We start from the raw sequence: 25,027 nt of genomic DNA, 5'->3' as shown, positions 1-25,027 counted from the left end.
CCCAGTATCATGTGTAATAAATGTTTACCAATCCACCTACAAGGACATGTTTGCAATTCTTCCGTTACAGGCTCAGCAAATTTTTAATGAAACACTAAGACTGCTAAACAATCCAATGGCAAATTCTACTCTTCCATGAATGCCAAGAGAGAGTCTATCCACACAATATTTTAATTCAAAGGACTCCATAAAAATATTGTGTAAGAAAATAAACTGTCAATGAGAGCCACTTTTTCTGACCTTGTCAAATTGTGAACGAGGTGTTCTTATTTTAGACACTATCCCACTTCTTCAAATGATGTATTCGTAAAGGATTTGATAATTACATGTGAATTACTAACATAAAATAGTATTTACTGATCTAGCAGACAAACTGAAAAGGCTTTCACTTATTCCTCAAGTCTTTACAGAAAATCAGACACCCAGTGTAAGAAAACAGGTGTTGAAAGCTCTGTTGGTCACATCTAAGAGAAGAATCACAACATGAACAAATCTAAAGGATAATGTCCAAGAAACTGGAAATCTTAATGGTTATGAAAGATTAAATAAAAATACTATTATTAAAAAAAAATACTATTATTCCATATTGACAATGCAACATAAAGAAACACTGCAGAAACTGTGGTAAGAGTTTATGAGAGCAAAAATAAATGATGAGAAAACACAAACGACCATTTAAAAAAAAAGACAAAGAAGCCACTGCGAGAAAGCAGCACAGTAAAAATCAGGATTATCCCTGAAAATCTGTTGACTAACAAAATCTGTTCAAATACTAAATAAAAGTGCTACTGAAACAACCCATTGTCATTCAAGAAGCCTACAAAATTATTCCTTTAATAAATTACCACTATTCAATAGTGTAATTTTAGCTATATTTTTTAAAAGGCTGTACACTTGGAAAAGACTACTATAATAATAATTAGAATAACCTGCCTATTTATTTAGAAATGCACTATTTAAAAGTAGGCCAACAATAGTAACTGCTATTGCACAACAGAAAAAGTAAATGAAATAATGTCCATTAAGCATTCAGTGTTGGTGGCATACTTTTCCATCCACTGGAACATACTGGCTTGCACTATCTACCCTGAACAATTTACCACTTCTACATCCATGCAGTAGCGCAAATAAAATGAGTTCCTGTGTTAATCCCGCAATAAACCTCGGTAATTCTCACATCACAGGAGTTGTAAACGATTGTTAACCGAAAAAGAATGTTTTTCCTAAAATAGCTACATAACACTGAGACTGCTCAAATTCCTAAATAATCCTTTTTACAAGACTCCCGCCAACTTTATTTTGATACATTAAACATGTGGAGCCTATTTTAAAGGGTAGTTAGCAGTCCCTTCATCAAAACAGCTTCCTAGTTGTTGTTATTATGTCTTCTTTCTAAAGTTTCCAAGTTGTTTTTAAGCCAACTTGGAACACTGATGAATGTGAGTCGCTATTAAACGCTTAAAATGGGCAAATGTTCTAGAGCTGGTCAATCTGACACTGGAGGTCATGCAACTTGAAAAATGAAATAACTACTTCCAACACTCACTGAGCTCTTCATTTTTAAAAGAACCTCAGGGCTATTTCCACACTCTATTTAAAAACACAATTTTTTAAAAAGGATGTTAGGCTCGGTTAATTAAAAAACTGATCTGCCGCTTAAAACTGTTGATTCTATTATTAATGGGCCTCTGGTAGATATGGAATACTGACGATAGTAGCTTCACTGGTAAAAAGACAGACATCCGAAAAGGACTGCTGGGCAAAGCAGGGAAGGAAGCCCGAAGTCGGCAGAGAAGAGAAAGAGAAACGACTTAAAGTCACTAAGGAAAAAGGAGGTGGTGAGACGCAGAGAGAAGAGCGAGAAAGAAGATTTAACAAGGAAGTGAAGTGGAGCGCAAAGGGCAGAAGCTAATGAGGAAACAAATGGGAAACGCTAGTGTTTTCATATAGGCATGCACCAGGAAGGAATGAGTTAAGGCCTGGAGTAGCCCCACTGCTTTCAGATGATACAGATGCTCGCAGAGAACAGGAACAAGCAGTTTACTTTCAGACATTGAAGCAAACTAAAATTCCCGGCCCCGAGCCTCTCCCAGCCTCGGCCGAGCGCGGAGGCGGCGGCTGGGGAAGGGGCCTAGCCAGGAGCCAGGCCCGGCGTACCGCTCCCCCAGGCTCCGCGGCCCGAGAAAAGAGACGAAGATTAGGCGGGCAGAGATCCCAGCCGAGGCTCGGCGGCACCCCGAAAACGGTCCGGGGCCTCAGAGGTGTCAGCGAGCCGTTTCCCCTTCGGCGTGTCGCTCAGCGGCCTTACCTGGGGCGAGGGAGGGAGGCGAGGTCTAGGGCGTCCGCTCGCGACCGCCGCAGAGCCCCCCGGCTGCACTCAGCCCAGGCTTCCAACGGAGGCGCGACCCTGCCTCAGCCGCCGCTTCCCGCTCGGGGTCTCGGCCACCGCCTCCGCCGCCTCCGGGGCTGTTTACACCCTCGGGCCCCGCACGCCGCCGCCGCCGCCGCTGCCGCCTTCTCTCCACCCTAGCGCCGCTGCCGATTCGGCCGCCGCCACCTCCTCCGCCGCAGCCTCGTCTCTCTGGAGCATCTTCCAGCCACCAAACCCTGAGAAACAGAGACTCCAGCCGCGCCGGCAGGAAACTCCCCCGCAACTGCTAGGGGGACGAGGCGGTCAGAGCACCGGCGGCTTTTCCGCCATTGAGCAGCAGCCGCTCCGCTCCTTCTGCAACCCCCTCCCCGCACCCTGTCCTTCCCCGCCCCTCGAAGAGCCCCGCCCTCGTTCCCACCCATTGGGACGCAGCGCGGCCTCTCACTGAAGCCGGTTGGCTGGCCGGCCCGTCAATCACCGCCCACCCAATCTGGCAGTCCCAGTACCTCCGTCTTTAGTTTTCCCCGCCCACAAGGCCCCGCCCCTGGGTTCTGAATTTCCCATTGGACACAAGTGACCATCTTCAATTGGCAAGGTCAGCTATCCATCAAACACCGCCCACTGAGTGAGACCCAACCCTTCATTACCCTTTACTTCATTCGGCCCCGCCTCTGCTATGCCTCCCAGACGTCAGGGCCAACCCACGCTAACAGCCATAAGTAGAGACCGTCGTCAATCAAGTAACGCCCACCTGCGCTCTGCCTCTCAGAGCCCAGACCCTAGCGAGTCACTTTTCTTATTGGCCTAAATGGTGGTCCGAACTTTCAATCATTGGCTTTCTTTACATGTCTGTCACGGAACCAATTTCCAAGTCCGTCACACCGGCTTTTTTTAAATAAACGCGGAAAAGGCGGGGAAGTATTCGAAAAGCGATTGGCTAGTCCTCCAAAACGGTCAAACCCAGAGAGTCTGTGTGGAGCCTTTTCGTTCTGCGAGGACCATGCCCCTTTATTTTTGACCTTTAAGCCTTGCGTAAAACCCAACGCCATAAAGGAGCCAATGGGCTGTCCAATTATAGGTGTGGAGGCCTAGTCCCACCCGGAATTGCAGGGGGTTCGCTGCTGATTGGCAAACAAAGTCCTACTAGGCCCTCATTGGAAGATATAAACGCCTCTCTTAGACGTAGAGACGAGAAGGATGGCACAGGAGAAGCGATCCAAGGAGAGGCGGTTGTTTTGCTTTAGCCAGCGGGTGGGGCGCACGCGGGAGAGGGAAACTCGGAAGGCAGGGCTCTGGGGGAGGTGGTGCGGGGAGGAGAAAGGCCCGGATGTTCCCTAACAATGAAATCATCGCCGACCAATCAGAGCAGCTGCACTGGAATACCTGCCTGACCTGTGGCCGTAAGGGAAGAGAAGGAGTTAGAGAGCGGGAAATTGGGGTGTCTGGAGAGGCCAAAAAGCGATGTAAGAAAATGAGACAGGTGATTTCTTCGGAAGGATTCTGAGCTGTTGCTGCTGCTGCTGCTAAGTCGCTTCAGTCGTGTTCGACTCTGTGCGACCCCATAGACGGCAGCCGCCTCCCCACCCCCCCCACCCCCCGCCCCGTCCCTGGGATTCTCCAGGCAAGAACACTGGAGTGGGTTGCCATTTCCTTCTCCAATGCATGAAAGTGAAAACGGAAAGTGAAGTCGCGCAATCGTGTCCGACTCTTAGCGACCCCATGGACTGCAACCTACCAGGCTCCTCCGTCCATAGGTTTTTCCAGGCAAGAGTACTGGAGTGGGTGCCATCGCCTTCTCCCTCTGTGCTGTAAGGGGTTATTTTTATTCCTTCTAGGCCGCACTGCCTGGCATTAAGCCCTTAGCGTTTCCGTGTTTTGTTTCTTAGTCAACATTGATTTTAGAAACTCTTGGCCTAGTCTTTGACATTCGTTCGCTCCACGGTTATTGAGCGCCTGCTATTTGTCAGGCCCTGTACATAGAGCTGAGGTACAAAAATAAAGTATAAGATGATGGTTGCTGTAACTGAAACATGATAGAGACGGTGAAGACCAAAAGGATCTTTCCTGTAAGTTTACGGAGGACGGCTTAATGCAGGATTAATTTAGAATGAATGATTCAATAAGAGGATGAAAGAAGTAGACATAATTCTTCCAGCAACTGAATTAGACTAAAAGGTGCATTCGTGCGTGCTAAGTCACTTCAGTCGTGTCTGACTCTTTATGATCCTATGAACTGTAGCTCACCAGGCTCCTCTGTCCATGGGATTCTCCAGGCCCCTTCCCCACCTGTCTATGTGATTTTGTCCATGGGATTCTCTGCTCCTTCCCACCCCCAACAAAAAGAAAATTAAAATGTAATGAAGAAATTCTAATACCTTAAGTTACTTTTTTTTTTCCCCCCCAATGAAAATTCCTTGAAAGAGAATTTAACCTTTGTTCATACCTTGGTGTAAATTGGTTTGGGCAGACAGTTAAGCTAAGACCCAAAACAATGTTACTCAACTTAGGTGCTGTCAGTGTTTTGGGGAGAAGGGCAGATTTAAGAATAAGGTGATTGTCCTGGCCGTCGTGAGGATAGCAGAAATAAAGGCTTGATTGCCATTCACCTTTCTTAATCTACTCAAGTTTGTGTAAGGATAGTGTTTCTTACAGCCTGATGGCTAGACCACTAGCATCAGAATCACCTGGGTCCACTCACATCTCTAATAGCAGGGACCCAGGGGATAAGACAAGTGAATTTTTAAACAATTCTCCCAGGTAGTTTTTACGCACTCCAGTGACTGAGGTAGCATAGATAATGGAAATACTGTAAGTTAAAACTCAGTTGCCCTACTTTTGCATGTTGGGAAGAAAAATACTAGGAAACAAAGAAATAGCCCGTTTAGATTTTGTCTTTCTCTTGTCCCCCTCATTATCAGTATGGGATCATACAGTTCTCAGGAAATATTTCTTAAATGACTTATAGAATCTATTTCTTTAAATCACACTCCTTTGCCTGACATGCCTTAGATAGGGGTAAGGGAATCTAGGATCCCAACTTCCAAAATAGGAATCATGCTAAAGATCCTACAAGTGGAGACATCTTGGGACCCTTATCTTGGGAATCCAAGCAAGGGCATCAGAGAATTTTCTTAGTCTGCTTGATTTCCTTCTCACTTTCCCTTGGTTGGTATCAGAATTAATACAAAGCACAATCATTTAGGTGGACTGATGATTGTCCATCATTCCTTCCTTCAATCAAGAATAAGGATGTACTTTAAAAATAAGGATGTACTGAATACTCTTCTAGGTGCTGAGAATATGACAAGGATCAAAAAGATTTTAAGTTAACTTTGTTATATACTTTACTTAATTAAAACACTAAACTAATAGGGAAGGTCCAAGAAGATTCACAAAATTGGTGTGTATCATCGTTAACATATAATGTGTCATTGAGTATCATCACAGTGGGCTCTTAGAAACTAGCTATGTGGCTTCAGCTAGTAACTGAGCTCTTCAGCTAGTAAACAAGCCTTGGTTTATTCTTCTGTAAAACAGGAATCATAAAATCTTCTCCCAGAGTCAGATGAAGAGCTTTGGGCACTCTTAGTAATACAAAGCACTCCCCAGCACATAATTTTAAATAGAAATAATGCTAAACGTAATGTAGAAAAGGTCCCGATTTTTCCAATGTTGACTGTAGTACTCTCAAGTTCTTTTTTAAATAAGACATCAGGTATCAATTTTCTCCAAACAAATTGGATGCCCCAGTTTTGCTGGTGCACTAAGCCCACCCTTGGTAATCCAGGGCTGCCTACTTCACATGACTTTTAAAGATTAAATGGGATATGGTACGTAATAGCACCTAATGTAATGCTTGTCACAGTTGAATCAGACTCTTTATAGAGAAAGAAATTCTCTATAAAGAATTTTTAAGGAGAAATTTAGAAGAAATTTTATTTATTCATTCAGCATATTTATGTGCCTCTTGTATGCAGATTCTGTAGTCTCTGACAACAAGCTTCAGTGTCAAACTTCAAGTAGTGTCATCTGATGCACTCCCTTCTTAACCAATGAAAATAAATGTTCCACTAATAAACCTGTTTTCTTCGCTTAAGAAAAAATTCACCAGCTCCACTCTACAAATATTTACTAAGCATTCACTGTGAATCACGTGCTATGGTAGATGATGTGTATTGCTGCTTATGGAATTTGTTAACTGATTGTGGTTATAATAAGAATTATATATTCGGTCTTTATCCCTGGTTTCTCAACACTGCTAAAACCTTTGTAGTTTCTTGATAGGGGTAACAGGAGAATTTTTTGTGATTCATAATAAGCCCCTTTGAACCCTACCTGAATTTAAGCTAATGAGGTAGCTCCTGGAGAATGGGAGCTGGTTGCTGGAGGAATCAACCATGTAATGAGAAGGTTAGAACTTTCAACTTGACCTCTGGTGAGGGGAGAGGATCTGGAAATGGGCTTAATCACCAGTGGCTAATGAATTAATCAATCCTGCCTACATAATGAAGCCCCCATAAAAACCCTCGATGACAAGTTTTGGCGAGCTCCTGGGTGCTGAACACATCAAGGTTCTAGGAGGGTGGTGAGCCCCGAGAGGGCATGGAAGTTCACACCGTTCTCACATAGCTTGCCCTATGAATCTCTTCCATTTGGCTTCCTGAATTTTGTTTCTGGTGGTTTTTTTTTTGTTTTTTTGGTTTTTTTGGCCTTGCCAAGAAGCATGTGGTATCTTAGTTCCTGCACCAGGAATAGAACGCATGCACCCTGCATTGGAAGCACAGAATCTGAACCACTGGACCGCCAGGGAAGCCCCTGGCTGTTTCTGAGTTTTATCCTTTATCAAAAGCAGGTGATAGTGCTTCCCTGTGAGCTGAGTTCTGTGAGCCCTTCTAGAAAAGTATCAAACCCAAGGAGGGGGTTGTAGGAACTCCTGACTTACACCTAATTGGTTAGAAGTACAGGTCACAACCTGGAACTGATGACTAGTCCCTGAAGTCAGGGTTGGTCTTGTGGGACTAAACCTTGAAATCTGTGGGATCTGCGCTGACTCCGGGTACTTAGTGTCAGAATTGTATAACATGAGGAAAACAACCCACACATCTGGTGTCAGAAGTGTGGTGAGTAAGATAGGAAAACAAGTTTTCCCTTTTATTGACCGCTGCCACTTTCTTAGAAATGTTCAACTCTGACTTTCATGAATCCACAATATTGTTTCTGTTGAAAGTGTTTCTCAAACAATTTCAGAGAAGGACTTCTTAGTACTGAGGCTCTTTTATCCCAGGGTATCTGGGAATTTAGCAAGAACTGGGCTACATGTGCTAAAAATTATCTTAAAAATCCAGAAAATTTTGCCCTCTACCCCATACTTAACACTTATTTTAATATTAAAATATTGTTTACAATTCTTATCATCATAAGGGGAAAAAGTCTTTTCTAAAAATCATATTGTGTGGGTTAGAAATGTTTGACTACAACTAGCAGAAAACTTAAACAGAGGCTTAAATAACTGGAGGCTGTGGGGTGGCATTTTTTTCACATAAGAACTTTGGAGGTGAGCAGTGATGTCAGGGTCAGTTTTTCTACAATGATCTTATTGCCCCAAGATTGCAAGATGGTTCCCGTGTCTTCAGAGTAAGATGCCCAAGTTGAAGGCAGTAGGGTGTGAGGGAGTTACATGACCACCCCCAAGTGCAAGGGAGGCCAGGAAATTAGAGAACTGTGATGTCAGAGTTGATTAGAGTAGAGGTTCTTAAACTTTACAGGTATCTAAATCCCCTGGAGGACTTGTTAAAATATAGATTATTAGGCCCAACCCCTAGAGTTTCTGACACAGTAGGTCTCAGGTAGGGCATCAGAATTTGCCTTTCTAACAAGAGCCCCCGAGATGCCACTGCTGCCAGTCCATGGACCACATTTTTGAGAACCACTGATTCAGGCTACTCATGATCTATTGCCTGGCATGGGCACACTGCTGCCCAGAGCATTTATAAATAGTTTTGCAGCTATGTTTCTGTTTTATCTATGCACAGATGAAAGTAAAATCAAGCAGAGACAAAACCAAGAAATCTCTGCAGACGTCAGTAGGTTGTCAAGGCACCCAGCCTTCTCTTTCCCAAGCCATTAAAGACCTTAGGCTCTGAGACACCAGGGCTTCAGAGCTTTCCAATTTCCATTAAAAATCAGGTGGGGTGGATGCCATGGGTAATACTTTAACTGAAGTTTATCCTTAAGGTCATGTAACTCTCATAGCTTGCATTAGTCAGAGTCTGGCAAGAAACAGATGGTGCACCCAAATTAGGAATTTTGAGGAGAGTGTAATAAAGGGAATGTTTTCAAAGGTGCAGGCAGGGTAGAGATAAATCATAAAATCTAATCCCCTCAGGCTAATAATAGTGAAACATGGCAGCACCTCTGTGCCTGAAAGGATAAGAGTAGGAAGGGCTTGCAGAAACCTGAACCTGGAAAGCGTTGTATGCAGAGAGTCTGACCTGTGGTGAAGGACCAAGTGAGCCCTCTTCAAGTACGCCAACCTGGTTCTCTTCCCACCCTTTGATCTCCCACAGGTGCCACCCATGGGCCAAGCCCAACTGGAGCCTGTTGACATTATCCACGTAGGTCACAAAGCAAGATGGAGAAAGGGAGGGACAGCTGGACATCTGGAGGGACAACAAGAGATATCCAGCACATACATTTAAAGACAACAAGCACATGCGTATCATTTATTTCTAGTTATATAACTTGTCTTTTTCCAAAGTTGAAGAAAATTCAAATCGTAAAACAAGAAGAAAAATGTCAGAAGAAATCCTTCACTCAAAGATCTCAAAGTAAGATCTCGGGCCCCTGAGGATCAACAAGGTAAAAACCATTTTCACAATGATATTAAGATATTATCTGCCTGTTTTACTCCTATTCTTTCACGAGAATACAGTGGAGATTTCCGGGGGCTATATAATAGGTGCTATTGTAACACAGTGAATGCAAAAGCAAAGGCAGACTCCAACCCGCTTTTATTAAGCCAGAGTTGAAAAAGATTTGCAAAAATATAAGACAATGTCTCCTTCCTCACTAATATTTTTGTTATTATAGGAATAATAACAATGAAAATAAAATAAAAAGTGATGTCACCAAAAGTGCTATTTATGTGTACATATAAATTGATAAATATTTTTAAACTTCTCAATTTTAATTTTTGTACAATAAATGTTCATAAATATAACCCACAGAGACAAAGCTCTTTGGGTACTCAATAATTTATGAGGGCCAAGAGATAGTGAGACCAAACTGAGAGCTACTCTAAATCATATTCCACCTAGGGCTAGCTCCAAAAGCCAGTCAGCTTTAGTCAGTATAATGAGCGAAGGAGGAGAATGGGAAGAATAAAAAGATGATCAAGAAGGTAAAATGCCTTCCTCCCTTATCTCCCCTCTCTTTTCTTCCCCTTCACCTATTTTTAGGCCTTTCAGATCCCCTCTCCCAATTGATTCCCTGTAGCACTTTGCTCCTGCAATCCTAGACTACTTAGCCTATTCTATCTCATATTTTAATTATTTAGGTAATTTATTGTTTCAACATGCTACTCTGTCTGAAGGACGTGTTTGAGCATATGTGTGCACACACACACCCCCAATGAGAAGTTCTTAACCTGAGGTCCACAAAGCCCAAGGAGATTGAATTCACAAGTTTATGAACCTAGAGGGGGAAAAATTAGTTATTTTTATTAACCTCTAACTGAAATTTAGCATGTGTTTTTTATGAATGTAGACAACAAACCACAGGAGCAGCAATAATACCTGTGACTTTGTAGTCATCAGAGATTGCTGATATTTTAATATCACATTAGAGTTGTTACAAAGCTCTCAAAATAACATACAATCAATGTTATTTTAAAATTACAGGAATTATTAGACTCACCACTAGATCTTGTTAAAGTATTCATAAAGAGCATACATGTTACTGTATTACAAATTTAGTTTCTTTGATACTCTGATGACTATTTCAATATAATTGTTTCCTTTGAAATCTTATGAACTTTATTTTACATATTTTAGAACATTATCCTGGGAAGGGATCCCACAGGATTCACCAAAGGAACGCTTTGTCCAAAAAAAAAAAAAAATAGTATGGGGAATAATAACCCGTGCTGAGATAGTAATCTCCAGTTCAGCAAGGATGTTATTTCTTTGGTTGTACATTGTACACCGTAGATGCTCAGTAATTACTTAATGAATTAAATTTGGGGGATCTCAAGTAGTTCATTGGATGTTTTCCCTTTCCTTGGCACCATTTTGCAGAGGTTGGCCCAGCTCCCCTCTCCCCAACTCCCCGCCCCACCCACTTCCTCTTAAGAGAGGAAGTTGATCAAGCTATCACCATCCTGCATGCAATCCCCACAGCGTTGGAGGCCAAAGCTGGCTGCCTCAGAGCCAGATGCGCTTTTGTGTTTTAAAGTGAGTGTCATGCACAAGAGATGATTGAGATTATGGTTACAACACAGTGGGTGGTATCAGAAACACTTTTTACTTGGAGCCCAGTGATATAAATTCTGCAAAAACTACAAAATGTTTAAACATGCTTGGCTGTGGAAAACGCTAATATCAGCCATTTATGTAAGCAGTTGAGCTTTTATGCCCAAATTCATTTACATTATTCATTTGCTTTGTTATGTTTTGCTTTCTTTTTACAATAAACTATACATTTCTGCCAACTTCATCTTTTGCTTCTTGTTAGCACTGTCATTTGCTTGTGCAATATGGTAGTGTGCTCACGTTTCAAAAACCTAAATGGAAACATTGTACTACTTTTCCCTTATTTTTCTTCCACTCCTTCCACTGCAAGGACTGGTTTCCAGTTTACCTTGTCTGAAAGCTCTTTATTTCCTGCTATTAAAGCTGTGCAAGGGGACTTCCCTGGCAGTCCAGTGGTTAAGAATTCACCTTCCAATGCAGGGTATGTGGGTTTAATCTGGTTGGATCCCTTGTTGGAGAACTAAAACCTCACATGCCTCTGGGCAACAAAGCCCGAGCGCCACAGGTAGAGAGAAGCCCATGAGCTGCAACTAAGCCCCAATGCAGTCATAAATAAATAAAAACATGTGAAAGTGAAAGTTGCTCAATCATATCTGACTCTTTGCCACCTCAAGGAATTCTCCAGGCCAGAATACTGGAGTGGGTACCTGTTCCCTTCTCCAGGGTATCTTCCCAGCCCAGGGATCAAACCCAGGCCTCCTGCATTGCAGGCGGATTCTTTACCAGCTGAGCCACAAAGGAAGCCCTAAAAACATATCAGGAACTGCATTTAAAAAAAAAAAAAAAGCTGGGTATGAATGCTGATCTTGAGAATCTAAGCAGAATTTCAGGATCAAGCAAATATCAAGGAGGTGAGCACAGGAGTCTAGTCACAGGTTGGTTATATTATCAATAAGCACATGGGGATATGGTTCTAAGAAAACTCTCAGATGAAATATTCATGGTGAAAGGGACATGCCAGACTTGAACGCTATTAGTTTAAAAGGTTTCATAATAAGGCCCACAATTACTGTCCTTTAATAAAAGCCTTATGTTTCTGGAAAATAACAGGCCTCAGCAGTTAGATGACTTGTCTAGAGGCAGGTATCTTATCAGGACCAGGCCAAGAAAGATTGAAGGTCAGGGTTGAGAAATTTAGGTTCTGAGACAAGTAGAAATGGTGATAGGAGAGGAAGTCAGGGAATCAAAGACTAGCCAGTGGACATCAGTGGCAGAAATGACTAGAAACTGAACCATTGAAAGACCAAACTAGGGCTTCTTTTTTTATTTTGTAGTTTTTAGTTTTATTTATTTATTTTTGGCCACCCTGGGTCTTCATTGCTGCATATGCGCGTGCCAAGTCGCTTCAGTCGTGTCTGACTCATCACGACCCTATGGAATGTAGCCTACCAGGCTCCTCTGTCCATGGGGATTCTCCAGACAAGAGTACTGGAGTAGATTTGCCATTTCCTCCTGTAGGGGATCTTCCTGACCCAGGGATTGAAACGGGAGTCCCTTCCATCTCCTGCATTAGCAGGCGGATTCTTTACCACTAGCACCACCCGGGAGGCCCCTCCGGTTGTGGCAAGTGGGGGCTGTTCTCTTGTACTGGATCCTGGGCTCTAGGCGTTCAATTGTTGCAGTGCCTGGGCTCAGGAGTTGTGGCTCAAGGGCTGAGTTGCCCCATGGCATGTGGAATCATCCTAGACCAGGGATCGAACCCGTTTCCCCTGCATTGGCAGGCAGATTCTTAACCATGGACTACCTGGGAAGTCCTAGGGCTTCTTATATTCTCCCAGCCTGGCACCTGAAATTGTCTCAAAGCACGAGAGTGGGTTCAAACCTTAGACAAGGGTTAAGGAAAGTACAAGGCTGCAGAAGGCTTGGGAAAGCAACAACAGGAAGTGCCTTCATGGTGAGAGAGTTTCTAAAGTCTCCATGGTTGATTTTTGTTTTGTTTTTCAAAAAATTTTTATTAGCGCAATTTTTAGTCACACATGAAAATAGACAATGATATTAAATAATGAACCCCATGTACCTACCACAATTCTCAACATTTAGGTTATACTGCTTCAACCATCCTTCCCCTCAGCTTTTTTAAGGTTTGGTTTATAGCCCTCTGATTTTTATACCACCTTCCTTGGAAATTTGTTTCATGCCCTCATGAGTCCCACTACTGCCTCAGTGAATCTGAGCCCCAAGTGTGGAACACCAGCCCCATCCTTTAATAAACCACATTTAGTTGGTGTATGTTTCTTTCCAGTCCCAGAGATTAATCTTGGTTATTCTAAACTATCCATGATAATTTCATTCCCCTTAGGGTGATTGGTTTAGGAATGTGCATGTGATGCAAATCAGGCTAGCAACACTTGAGGGGGAATAGGCAAGAAGTAGGAGGTCCTAAGGGAGAAGGAAATGGCAACCTACTCCAATATTCTTGCCTGGAGAATCCTGTGGACAGTGGAGCCTGGAGGGCTGCTGTCCATAGGGTCGCACAGAGTCAGATACGACTGAAGCGACTGAGAATGCATGAATGCATTGGAGAAGGAAATGGCAACCCACTCCAATATTCTTGCCTGGAGAATCCCAGGGACAGAGGAGCCTGGTGGGCTGTGGTCTGTGGGGTCGCACAGAGTTGGACACGACTGAAGGGACTTAGCAACAGCAGCAGCAGCAGGTCCTAAAGAATTTTCCTTGCTGTTATAAGGGAACAGGAAAAAGTACCCTCTTTATTTGTTGGAGTCAGACTTCCTAAAGTTGTATCTTAGTGATGCCACTCACTAGCTAGGTGACTCTGAACAAGTTACATAACTTTACTATACCTCAATTTTCTTATCTGTGAAATAGGATGATAGAACCAACTCATGGGGTGGTTGTAAGGAACAAAGGAATTAATATATGTAAAGTGCTTAGAACAGTATCTGGCCTATCAAAACTGCAAATTAAATTTTAGCTATGATTATTATTTTGTAAGGATGTTATGCTTGGAGCTCTGGCAGCTGTCTTATGACCATGGAGAGGCAAGCTTGAGGAGAAAGACCAGCCCACTGTGCATCAAAGAGAGAAAATGTGGAAAGAAGGTTAATCATTGATGATGTTAAGCTACTGAATTAAGCAAGCTTGGAATTATTCTACCCTTGAATTTCTCAATAAGGAAGATAATTTTCCTTATTAAATGTGTCTCTTTGGTTGAATTTTCTACTATTCATAGCCCAAAGCACCCTAATTGATACACATGCCCCAAATAAGTTTCCTTTCTCCCAAAGCTTGCTCAGATTTTTTGCATCTGTCAAGGCATTGCACATTCAGTCCTCTTTGTAATACCCCATATCTAGCCAGATTTGTCAATACTTCTTTCCAACTTTTTCATTCTCTCCATTGACAAAGTTACTGTTAGTGGCAAAACAAAAATTAGTGCGGTTAATGCCTGAAATAGCCTTCATAAGAAACGAGGGGCTCATATAAAGTAAAAGTACTTGTCATGGCCATCTCTGTCTTATTCACAGACTCTGGTCTAGTGGGTGCTCAATATCTATTTGTTGAATAAGTGAACGGGGGATTGGATGGATGGAGGAGACATTTTCCAAGTGAAGATTTTTCAGCGAATACTTTTTCAGAGAAATCTTCCTCGGCCAAATACGTTTATTTGATTAACCATTCACTGAAGTTGCTCCAGGACTTCTCAGAGCCTTCTGTAAATTTCCGTGCATTATGAGTCAAGAAGCACTATTGTTTAGTGCTCCTCTAACTTAATTGACTAGACAGGCATTTGTTTTCCAGTCACCATTTTCTGGAATTCCACAGAACATAATTGGAAATGTTAAGGCAGTGCATTTTTATAAGAACACGATATCATTAACTAACAAATGAAATCATACCAGAATCATTGCAGAATCTGTCTGCAATGCAGGAGACACCTGGGTTCAATCCCTGGGTTGGGATGATCCCCTGGAGAAGAGAATGGCAACCCACTCCAGTGTTGTTGCCTGGAGAATTCCATGGACAGAGGAGCCAGCCAGGCTACAGTCCATGCGGTTGTAAAGAGTTGGTCACAACTGAGCAAGAGTAGGATGATATTAAATGGCAGTTGGTCCTCAGTATTAGTGTCAGGCAATAACAGATACTCAGCTAAAGGGCCAGCCAATTCACCAGTCTGGCTGAGTACTGAATAAAGGCCCAGTGGCTGAAGCATTCCTCTTTCTTTTTTTTCCAAGAGAAACCTCACATCTGGATTTTTACGTAAATTTCCCTGCTTTTCAATATTAAGAATTAATTAAATTACCTTTTAAAAAATTGCATGGGCCAAACACACCTTTGCCAGCTTTAGACCAATCAGTCTATCAACAACATCTTTTAAGGTCCAAGTTCACAACTAGATAAATATCTGTAAACTCATATTACACAGAAGAGTGAGCAATCACTCATGCTGAATTTCTGTGGCCTAACCTTTTTCAGGGCAAAGAATTTTTTGTAGTTTAGGTGTCTTAAAATACACCTAGAAAAGAAAAAAAAAACACACATTTGACCACTTTATCCATTATAAGCTTATAGTAAATAGTTAATATTTGTATACATTATATATATTCATGTAACATATGTGCAGAAATAAAATTGCAATTTAATACTTTGAAACAGTTGTTACTCAGAAAAATTAAACCATCATTTGTATCTAAGAAGATTATACTGTCACTTCTAACTACTATTACAGCAAATAATTCTTACATTACTTCGTTGGGTTGATTTTTTTTTTAATGGTTGACCATTAAAACAATCTTTTTAGAAAAATTCTGTTTGTCTGAATGCCATCAGTAGCTTGCTTCTCAGATTAGCAATTTTATGCTCTAGTGAAGAAATGTAAACAGACAGATATTTTAAAAGATCATAAGTGAAAGTCGCTCAGTTGTGTCTGACTCTTTGCAACCCATGGACTGAATAGTCCAGGGAATTCTCCAGGCCAGAATACTGGAGTGGGTAGCTGTTCCCTTCTCCAGGGGATCTTCTCAACCCAGGGATCAAACCCAGGTCTCTTGCATTGCAGGAGGATTCTTTACCAACTAAGCCACAAGGGAAGCCCAAGAATGCTGGAGTGGGTAGCCTGTCCTTTCTCCAGGGGATCTTACTGACTCAGGAATCGAACCGGGGTCTCCTGCATTGCAGGCAGATTCCTTACTAACTAGCTATCAGGGGAGCCCCTTAAAAGATCACAGTATTTGTCAAATTTACCCTGTATGGTTTAGACTGCTGTTTTGTTCCAAAAAAAGAGAAAATCCCCACACTTAATAGCAGGTAATAGGAATAGAACTGTTGGTTTCAAACAGTTTTTGCCAATGACAGCTTTAGGCAATAGAGAAAACTCTAAAACAATCTACACCCTATATTTGCTTTCCTATAAACTCATTCTCATTTCCCAGTTGAAAGAAAGTTGGGGATAACAGTGAGGTGCCACTCTATGGGAAAATTGGGGAACACTAGGTATACACCTATTTTTGTAATTCTAGTTTCACTTATTTATTATTTGAACAATGTGTACATATCCTGAAGTCTAATATTGTAAAACTCCATGCTAAAACACTATTGAGGCAAACATATACTACTGCATGTTGTCAGTTAATCAAAACCCCTGATGAAGCGAAATCAAACATGGAATGGAAGAATAGCAACTTTTAAAAACCATAAGCAACATAAAACAATACTGATGAAGTGCTGAAAACAAGAGCGTCCTTTCTGAAAATCATGGGAATTTCTGCCAACCATATGTAGACATATGCTATAGCAAACAGATGGGGAAACAAATGAAACAGTGACAGACTATATTTTTGGGCTCCAAAATCACTGCAGATGGTGACTGCAGCCATGAAATTAAAAGACGCTTGCTCCTTGGAAGAAAAGCTATGACCAACCTAGAGAGCTTATGAAAAAGCAGAGACTTTACCAACAAAGGTCCATCTAGTCAAAGCTATGGTTTAAAAAAAAAAAAAAAGCTATGGTTTTTCCAGTAGTCGTGTATGGATGTGAGAGTTGGACTGTAAGAAAGCTGAGTGCCGAAGAACTGATGCTTTTGAACTGTGGTGTTCAAGTATCTTGAGAGTCCCTTGCACTGCAAGGAGATCCAACCAGTCCATCTTAAAGGAAATCAGTCCTGAATATTCATTGGAAGGATTGATCCTGAAGCTGAAACTGCAATATTTTGCAGTTCTTCTTTGATGCGAAGAACTGACTCATTGGAAAAGACCCTGATGCTGGGAAAGATTGAAGGTGGGAGGAGAAGAGGACAACAGAGGATGAGATGGTTGGATGGCATCACCATCGCGATGGACATGAGTTTGAGTAGGCTTCAGGAGTTGGTGATGGACAGGGAGGCCTGGTGTGCTGCAGTCCATGTCACAGAGAGTCAGACACGACAGAGACTGAACTGAACTGAACTGAACTGATAGCTCTGCATGCATCCTATCTTCCTAGAACACTGCATTAGTCCTCACTAAATTCTAACAAATCACTAATTTTGGTTTATGAATATCAGAAACTCATAACCCTCTATAACTCAGTAGGTTTCAAGCAGGTCTAAGTTTTATGTGAAAATGAATGTTATTATAATTGGCTGAGATAATGCATATAAGAACCAGGGACTATACTTTTGAATATGACTTCTTGGCCTGACTAAAACTATACAATGTGCAGAGAGATTACCTGTTCATCTCCCTCATATGTTGGAGCCCCTTGTTCGGGGGAGTGGGGAACTCAGATGAACTTTCACATGGGGTCTATTTTACTAGCTGCCACTAGTTATCACCTACCATTTTAGTCCAGACAATCATTTCATTACACCTAAGAGCCTAACAGCTACTGGCAGTGAAAGTTACCAGCCCTTAGATTACTAGCTAGCACCTCCAATGATGCACGAAGTAACCAGAGGAACCTAAGATCTCACAGTTCAGGCACACAAACATGCACTAGGCTGCCATTGAGGATTTGGTCTCAGACACATCTCTGCACCACTGAGGACTTGACCTTTCTTTGAACTATAACAGTCCCAAGGACACCACCAGCCATATTCTGAACAGCACTTGCCAACTGCAACCTCGTGGGTCTCAAAGTCTCCCCTTATAACACTGCAGCCATTTTGGACCCCAACCAATCCTTACTTAACAAGCACCATTACTTCTTGCCAGCTCCAATTATAATTCTTGATAAACAACTCATGTAACTAATGTGCCTTTGCTGTTTTCATCTTTATAAGCCTCCCCCTCTTTGTAGCTGGTGGAACACAGTTCAAGTGCTTTCTTTTTTGAATCTGTGTCTCCTAGGCTGCAGTCCTAAGAAACCCCAAATAAGTAAGCTTTTAATTTCAATGAGGTCTCCATTGATGAAATTTTGGTTAACATGGCTATTTTCAATATTTCAAAAAAATCGAAAGGAAATCATGCATATACTTGTAAGATGGCTGAATTGGCCATGTTTCTTACCTTCAATCTGGAACTATGTCAACTCAGTGAAGAAATACCAGTTATCTTCAAGTGATCTGAAGTTTAGAATAGCAATTTTATATCTTTGATTTATAAGACATGTAAACTCTTCCTCACTTCTCTGTTTTTGCTCATTTTGATTCATTCAACTGTAATCTCTTAATTCTTTGTATTCAAATCTTCCACATTTCTAAAGAATTAGGTTGAAGATCCCAATAGTGCAGTCCTCTGAGATTCTCCATTACTCTTAAACTCTCCAGCACTCTTGATTATTTTATTATCCTAATTTCCTAACATGTGCTAACCCTAATCTCAAATGCTGTATTCTTATCTTCTCCATCACTTTTGAATCAGAATTTCACAAATTGTACGTTTTCAATTGGGTAGACATTCCACAAATGAATGAAACACTTTTTGAATGAAACTGATTTGAATTTGTAGGACAGTTGACTGAAGTTCACCTGCTTAATTTACATAATTTGTGGTGTCCTTGAAAAAAAGAAAGAAAAAAAAAAAACTGAGGTTAAGCAGAAATTTACAGGTTAGATTTTTATCACTCCAGTGAAAAGTCATTATGTACATATTCATACCTGGAGAGAAATTTAAAGAAAATTATAATGAATATCTGTATACTCTCCACCTAGATCAACAATTTTTATCCTTTTACCATATTTATTTCATCACTTTGCAATGATCTATCTATAAATATTTTATATCATTGCTGAATGATTTAAAAACAAGTTGCAGGTATCATAACACTTAACTCAAATATTTCAGTATGCATCCCTGAGAAAAGGAAGTTTCTCTTACATGACTATAATAAAAATTCTTATACCCAGCAAAACTAATAATCAATTTAATAATAATATCATTTAAAACCCAGCTCTTATTCAATTTTCTTCCAACTATCCCAGGAATATGTCTTATATCTGTTTGTTTGTTTTTTCCTTTTTCCTAAATGGGATCTAGTAAAGTTTTACACGTCACATTTGGTTGTTACATCTTGTAGAGAAAGAAAAAGTTTTCCATATTTTGAGGGTAGTTGACCACCACCCTGGTGGTGGTTTAGCCACTAAGTTGTGTCCGACTCTTGCGACTCCATGGACTGTGGCCTGCCAGGCTTCTCTGTCCACGTGGACCCCATTAATTTTTTACCTGCTTTAATCCAAAAGAGTTCTCCCTCTTTCTTTTTTACTTTGAAAAGAGATAGGCAGAAACAGTTTTAATAATGTCAAATAATTCTATAAGAAAGACAATTTTTAGTTTCACCTTTTCAAAAAATGTTGCTGTTCTGGGTTTCTGGGATTTTGAAATTTAACCTGATCATTGGCTGATATGGTTTCAGGTAAAATAGCCACTGAAGAGAGAAGGGAAACAGTGACTTTACAAGATAATAACTGAGTTCTAAGCAATCACTAGCCAGGACTCCTTGAGGAAGTTATTTAGCTGCTATGAGGTTCATTTTCTGCCGCATAAAAGAGAGATCACATCTACATTGTAAAGTAAGGATTACTACGAGATAATTATGTGAATGTGAATGCCTAGCATAGCATAGTGGCTTCCTGAATGCTGGTTTCTTTTACCTAAGTTCCCTATTTTTTTGTTTAAGAATAGGATATTTCCAGATTGGTAAACTTCTTGAGTATGATTCTTTCTTTGAACATTTTGTTGTCAAGTCAACTGCAAAAAAAAGTCCAAACTCGAGTTTTACACTACATTTTACCTTGCTTGCTTTGGGGTTATGTTTTGGAGGTAATATCTGTGCACCTTCATTTTGAGTTTATTATGTAAAATGGTTTCTAAAAAGTACTTCCAAAACAATTTAAGGCAAAATCATTTCTATTATAAATTAACATTTTAATGTAAATATGCTTTTATTTTTATTTAGGTATTATTTCTCTAAAACAGGACATTTAAAAAGTAACAAGATATAATTTCCAATTACTCACATAAATGTATGGACCCAGTTCTAATAGAACAACTTTTATTTATTTATTTATTTTTTATTAGTTGGAGGCTAATTACTTTACAATATTGTAGTGGTTTTTGTCATACATTGACATGAATCAGCCATGGATTTACATGTATTCCCTATCCCGATCCCCCCTCCCACCTCCCTCTCCACCCGATCCCTCTGGGTCTTCCCAGTGCACCAGGTCCGAGCACTTGTCTCATGCATCCAACCTGGGCTGGTGATCTGTTTCACCCTAGATAATATACATGTTTCGATGCTGTAGAACACCTTTTAAAATTAAAGAGATATATTTTAGACAAGTTTTACCATCTTGCTGTTTCTCTTACTAATGAATAAATAAGTTTTTGATAAGTATTGATTCCAAATAAAATTCAAGAGATACATAATTCACAAAAGTGCAATTTTCTAAAAAATAATTAAAATAAATGCTAATTAATCATTTATGAAGTACAAAGATCAAATAAATCATTAAAGATTGAACGAAAATTATCCTTTTCAGAAAATCATTTTAAGCAAAGATATGGAAAGGACAGAAGGATTGTGAAAATTCTCTATTCAGAATTCTTTTGTGTTCATCACTATAAGGTTAAATTTGACACTGTAAATAGCTATAGAGAGAAAAAAATGAGTCATCTTTTAAAACAAAGTCTTCTTTGTATTATTTTGGAACATGATTGATCACCAACAACAAAGTAAATATAATTTTCAAACTGTATCATAGTAGCCATCAAACCACTAGGACAACTATTTTGGTAGTTTTACTAACACAGGGTTCATACAATCCATGGCAAGCTTAACACCAAATAAAGGTCATTGTTCATTAATTATATAGGTCAATTCTGGAATTCTAATAATAATTTTGTAATAACAAATCATTAAAGAATGTACATATATTTTTGTTTCATTCTCTAGGATATATTTTTGTGTGTCTTAGTAGACTATATATGACTATAACAATTTTCTTTTATTATAACTTCTTTGTATTAGTTCTATATACTCACTGTAGGGTGATTATATTATAGGGTGAAGTGCTTTGTGAATTTCAATTGCTATATGAATATGCACATGTTTGTTCATGTTTAGACAATTGTGCTATGATTTATTTGCTATTAATCACCATCACACAGGACAACATACAATAAAAAAAAGTGAGGTTTTAGGCGCAACTGTTAATGTTTGTTGCAAAATACTTCATTGAGTAGGACAAAGAACTGACTGGCCCCAGGAAATTTAATCTCCTTATATTAAGCTGAAGTGAGTGAAAGCAGATTGTGCGTTGAAAATGCTGTAAGATTATAGAGAAGAACAAGTTCAATTAAAGCAGTGTGCTTTTATAATTTCCCAACATTACAAGAGAACTCTCCAACAACTAGAAGCTAGTAATCAAAAATACAAGAACTATTTTTAAGCAAATTTCCTACCAATTAGCCACGTGAACACTTTCCTCCAGTCCTGCTGGTTTCCTCGCTGTGTAAACCTGCCCCCTCCTCTCTCAGCTCAGCCAGTTCCAACCACAAGGATCTTGCTCTGTCTCCTGTATGGTAGTACTGTTTCTGTGCCCAGCAATTTAATACTTAATTATGAACTGTTGTGTGCTAGTTTCTAATTGTTTTAGGTGTGTTTGTATTCTCAACTAGACTAACCCCTGAGGCTAGGACCATGTGTCTTATTTCTTTGTTAATCCTCTTTATGCTAAACACAGTAGGCATGAAGTAACATCTTGTTGGAAAATCGAAGACTAGTCATTGATTTTGTACAACTGTGGCCAGAGTTCAAAGCAAAAAAAAATCTCACAACTGTGTAGGGTAGAAAGGACACTCACTGAGTTTTCAAATTCATTCAGATTCATCTGGTTACAGTCAACATAAATCTACTCAAGCTGATTGAGGGTGTTAGGTATCTATAAAAAACAGATAGGATAATTTCATGGAACCCAACTGCACACAATGGTGGTTAAAACTGCACCAAGACTGAACCTGGGAATCAGAAGGTCAGAAACAAGTCAGTGTCTTTTTCTAAAAATCAGCATGGTGTTTCTTCCATTTCTCCAGCCAGCTGCTTCTGTCTCACTGTACTGTGTATCAGTAGGTCAGTTTCTTTTACCTGAATGTGTCTTAGCATGGCTACTCCAACATCAATTTTCCATGGTTTTACAAGTACAGAATCCATGAGTAACTGACCCAGCTTTTACAACCCACTTCCGAATTTCATACTGAAAAACTATGAGTGGCCTGTAATGTATCAGATCTTAATCCCTGGCCCAATCAGCTGTTACCTGGATAGTAAGTAAGAAGTAGTTTGATATCTATTCTCACCAAGATTGTGGGAACAACTCTCAAAGAAGAGAAAAGATAGAAAGCAGGCAATTTGCGTGATGCAACTACTACAGTTAAAATTTGTAGGAAATTACAACAGAAGCTTTTTGGGTGTCTTTCCAGCTCATTATCCCCCTTTTCTGAAAATGTATGCCTTGCCTATTTGTACTAAATGACCCTGGACTTCTGGCCAGCTGACCAAACCAGAGTGATCCTTCATCCCAAACCAGATCAAACTGATTTTCTCCCAGGAAATTTTCTTTAAGGCCAAGAAATTTGCCCTCGAGCTCGGCTGGTCTTTTAAGAGGAAAGGCTGTCAGCTCAGAACTGTTTTTGGACCACCCTTCCCCATTCTGTGCGAAGGAAAGGAAAGAGATCCAGTGGGGAGAGAAGAATGACGCAGACAATCCTTAAAGACGCACCGCTGAGACAGACAGCAAGTTCTGCCTCGTTCTTCAAGGCTGAATAGTTTCTGATTCCGGAAGCCCAACATCTTTGCTGCCCTTGAGTTCCTTGCGACATCTCCACATTCTTTTTTCCTTAAGTTAGCTTGAGATGGTTTCCGTTATTTGCAACCAAACAGTTGAGATATCCAGATTAAGAGTCTTTCCCACATTTGTCCATTAAAATGTCAATTGTGTTAAGATGCCAATATTTTGCTACCAAGAACACTTTTTTTTTATATCATAGTGGTTTTTGCCATACATTGACATGAATCAGCCATGGATTTACATGTGTTCCCCATCCCGATCCAAGAGCACTTCTAAATTTGTCTTGTAGACTCACATATCTGTGTGGCTATATAGTACATCTATTCATGACTCATGAGAATTAAACAGTATGGGAGGGCTCCGTTACCTGAGCTGGGTATTATATGATTTTTTGGAAAGAGAACAATTCATGAAAAAAAATTGGCCTTGAAATTTTTTGTCATTTATTAATATAACTGCTGTTATAACTGATGCTTGTTACGATTTTCAAAGTACGTTTCTACATATCCTCTCATTTGACATTCACAGCAATCCTCCAGGGAAGGATTAATTACATCATTCCTATTTCATAAATGAAGAAACTGAGGCTCAAAGAGATCAAGGGATTTCTATGGTATCATTAGTCTAGGAAGGAAATAACAAAGAATCAAAATCAGTGTTTATTTTTTCAAAAAAATATATTTAATTCTTTGGCTGCACCAGGTCTCAGTGGCAGCACATGGGGCTTTTTTTTTTTTTTTTTTTAATCTTCTTGAGGCATACAAGATCTTTAATTGTGGCATGTGGAATCTGTTTCCCTCAAGAGGTATCAAACCTGGGTCCCCTGCATTGGAGTGTGGAGTCTTAGCTATTGGACCACCAAGGAAGTCCCTGATCTTTGTTTTCTTAGAGGACGTTTCTATATTACTCAGCCATTAAAAAGAACTCATTTGAATCAGTTCTAATGAGATGGATGAAACTGGAGCCCATTATACAGAGTGAAGTAGGCCAGAAAGATAAAGACCAATACAGGATACTAATGCATATATATGGAACTTAGAAAGATGGTAACAATAACCCTATATGCAAAACAGAAAAAGAGACACAGATGTACAGAACAGACTTTTGGACTCTGTGGGAGAAGGCGAGGGTGGGATGTTTCGAGAGAACAGCGTCGAAACATGTATATTATCAAGGGTGAAACAGATCACCAGCCCAGGTTGGATGCATGAGACAAGTGCTCGGACCTGGTGCACTGGGAAGACCCAGAGGGATCAGGTGGAGAGGGAGGTGGGAGGGGGGATCAGGATGGGGAATACATGTAAATCCATGGCTGATTCATGTCTATGTATGACAAAAACCACTACAATATTGTAAAGTAATTAGTCTCCAACTAATAAAAATAAATGGAAAAAAAAAACTTGCTTTTCTTCTGAAGTATAAAATGGGTACAGAAAAGTATAAAAATCGTTTAAGTGTACAGTTCAATGAATCATCACAAAGTGAATACATCATGTAATAACCAATAGGGTGTGAAATTGAATATGTCATTTCTATTTTTCTCCCAATCACTATTCTCTCCTTCTTCCCAAAAGGAAATCACTTTCCTGACTCAATACTATAGATTTGCCTTTTTTTCAAACCTTTATATGAATGAAATTGTGCAGTATGAATACTTTTGTGCTTAACTTCTTTCACATAAATGAGATTCATATACTTTATTGTGTGTAACAGTAGTTCATATATTTCTATTCATGCATGGTATTCCATTTCATGACTATATAACAATTTATGTATCCATTATATTATCTATAGGCACGTGAATTGTTTTCAGTTTGAGGCTCTCATGAATGATGCCGTCATGAGCATTCATGAGAATGTCTTTTGGTGTACCACATATATGCTCTATTGAGTAAATAACCAAGG

The 25,027-nt window shown here is 40.1% G+C and overlaps 1 protein-coding gene and 1 long non-coding RNA gene across 6 annotated transcripts in view; one reads left to right on the top strand and one right to left on the bottom strand.

The window, feature by feature from the left end:
* PPM1B (protein phosphatase, Mg2+/Mn2+ dependent 1B) overlaps positions 1-2,720 on the bottom strand; it is a 96,112-nt gene extending 93,392 nt beyond the window's left edge. For 2 of the 5 annotated variants that reach the window (XM_070477597.1, XM_070477615.1), the window contains exon 1: positions 2,309-2,720. The gene's annotated coding sequence lies outside the window, so the exon portion shown is untranslated. The remainder of the gene's footprint in view (positions 1-2,308) is intronic. The other 3 variants (XM_070477593.1, XM_070477602.1, XM_070477613.1) reach the window with 3 other exon arrangements.
* Positions 2,721-7,550: 4,830 nt separating this feature from the next.
* LOC139037092 (uncharacterized) lies at positions 7,551-14,072 on the top strand. The gene is made up of 2 exons (XR_011489891.1): positions 7,551-9,229; positions 13,853-14,072. It is a non-coding gene; the product is annotated as an uncharacterized lncRNA (long non-coding RNA).
* Positions 14,073-25,027: the final 10,955 nt, after the last annotated feature.

This window comes from Odocoileus virginianus, chromosome 2, assembly GCF_023699985.2.
Source record: "Odocoileus virginianus isolate 20LAN1187 ecotype Illinois chromosome 2, Ovbor_1.2, whole genome shotgun sequence".
Classification (NCBI taxonomy): domain Eukaryota; kingdom Metazoa; phylum Chordata; class Mammalia; order Artiodactyla; family Cervidae; genus Odocoileus; species Odocoileus virginianus.
The sequence above is the reverse complement of the archived record's forward strand: the minus strand, read 5'-3'. Positions and strand labels throughout refer to the sequence as shown.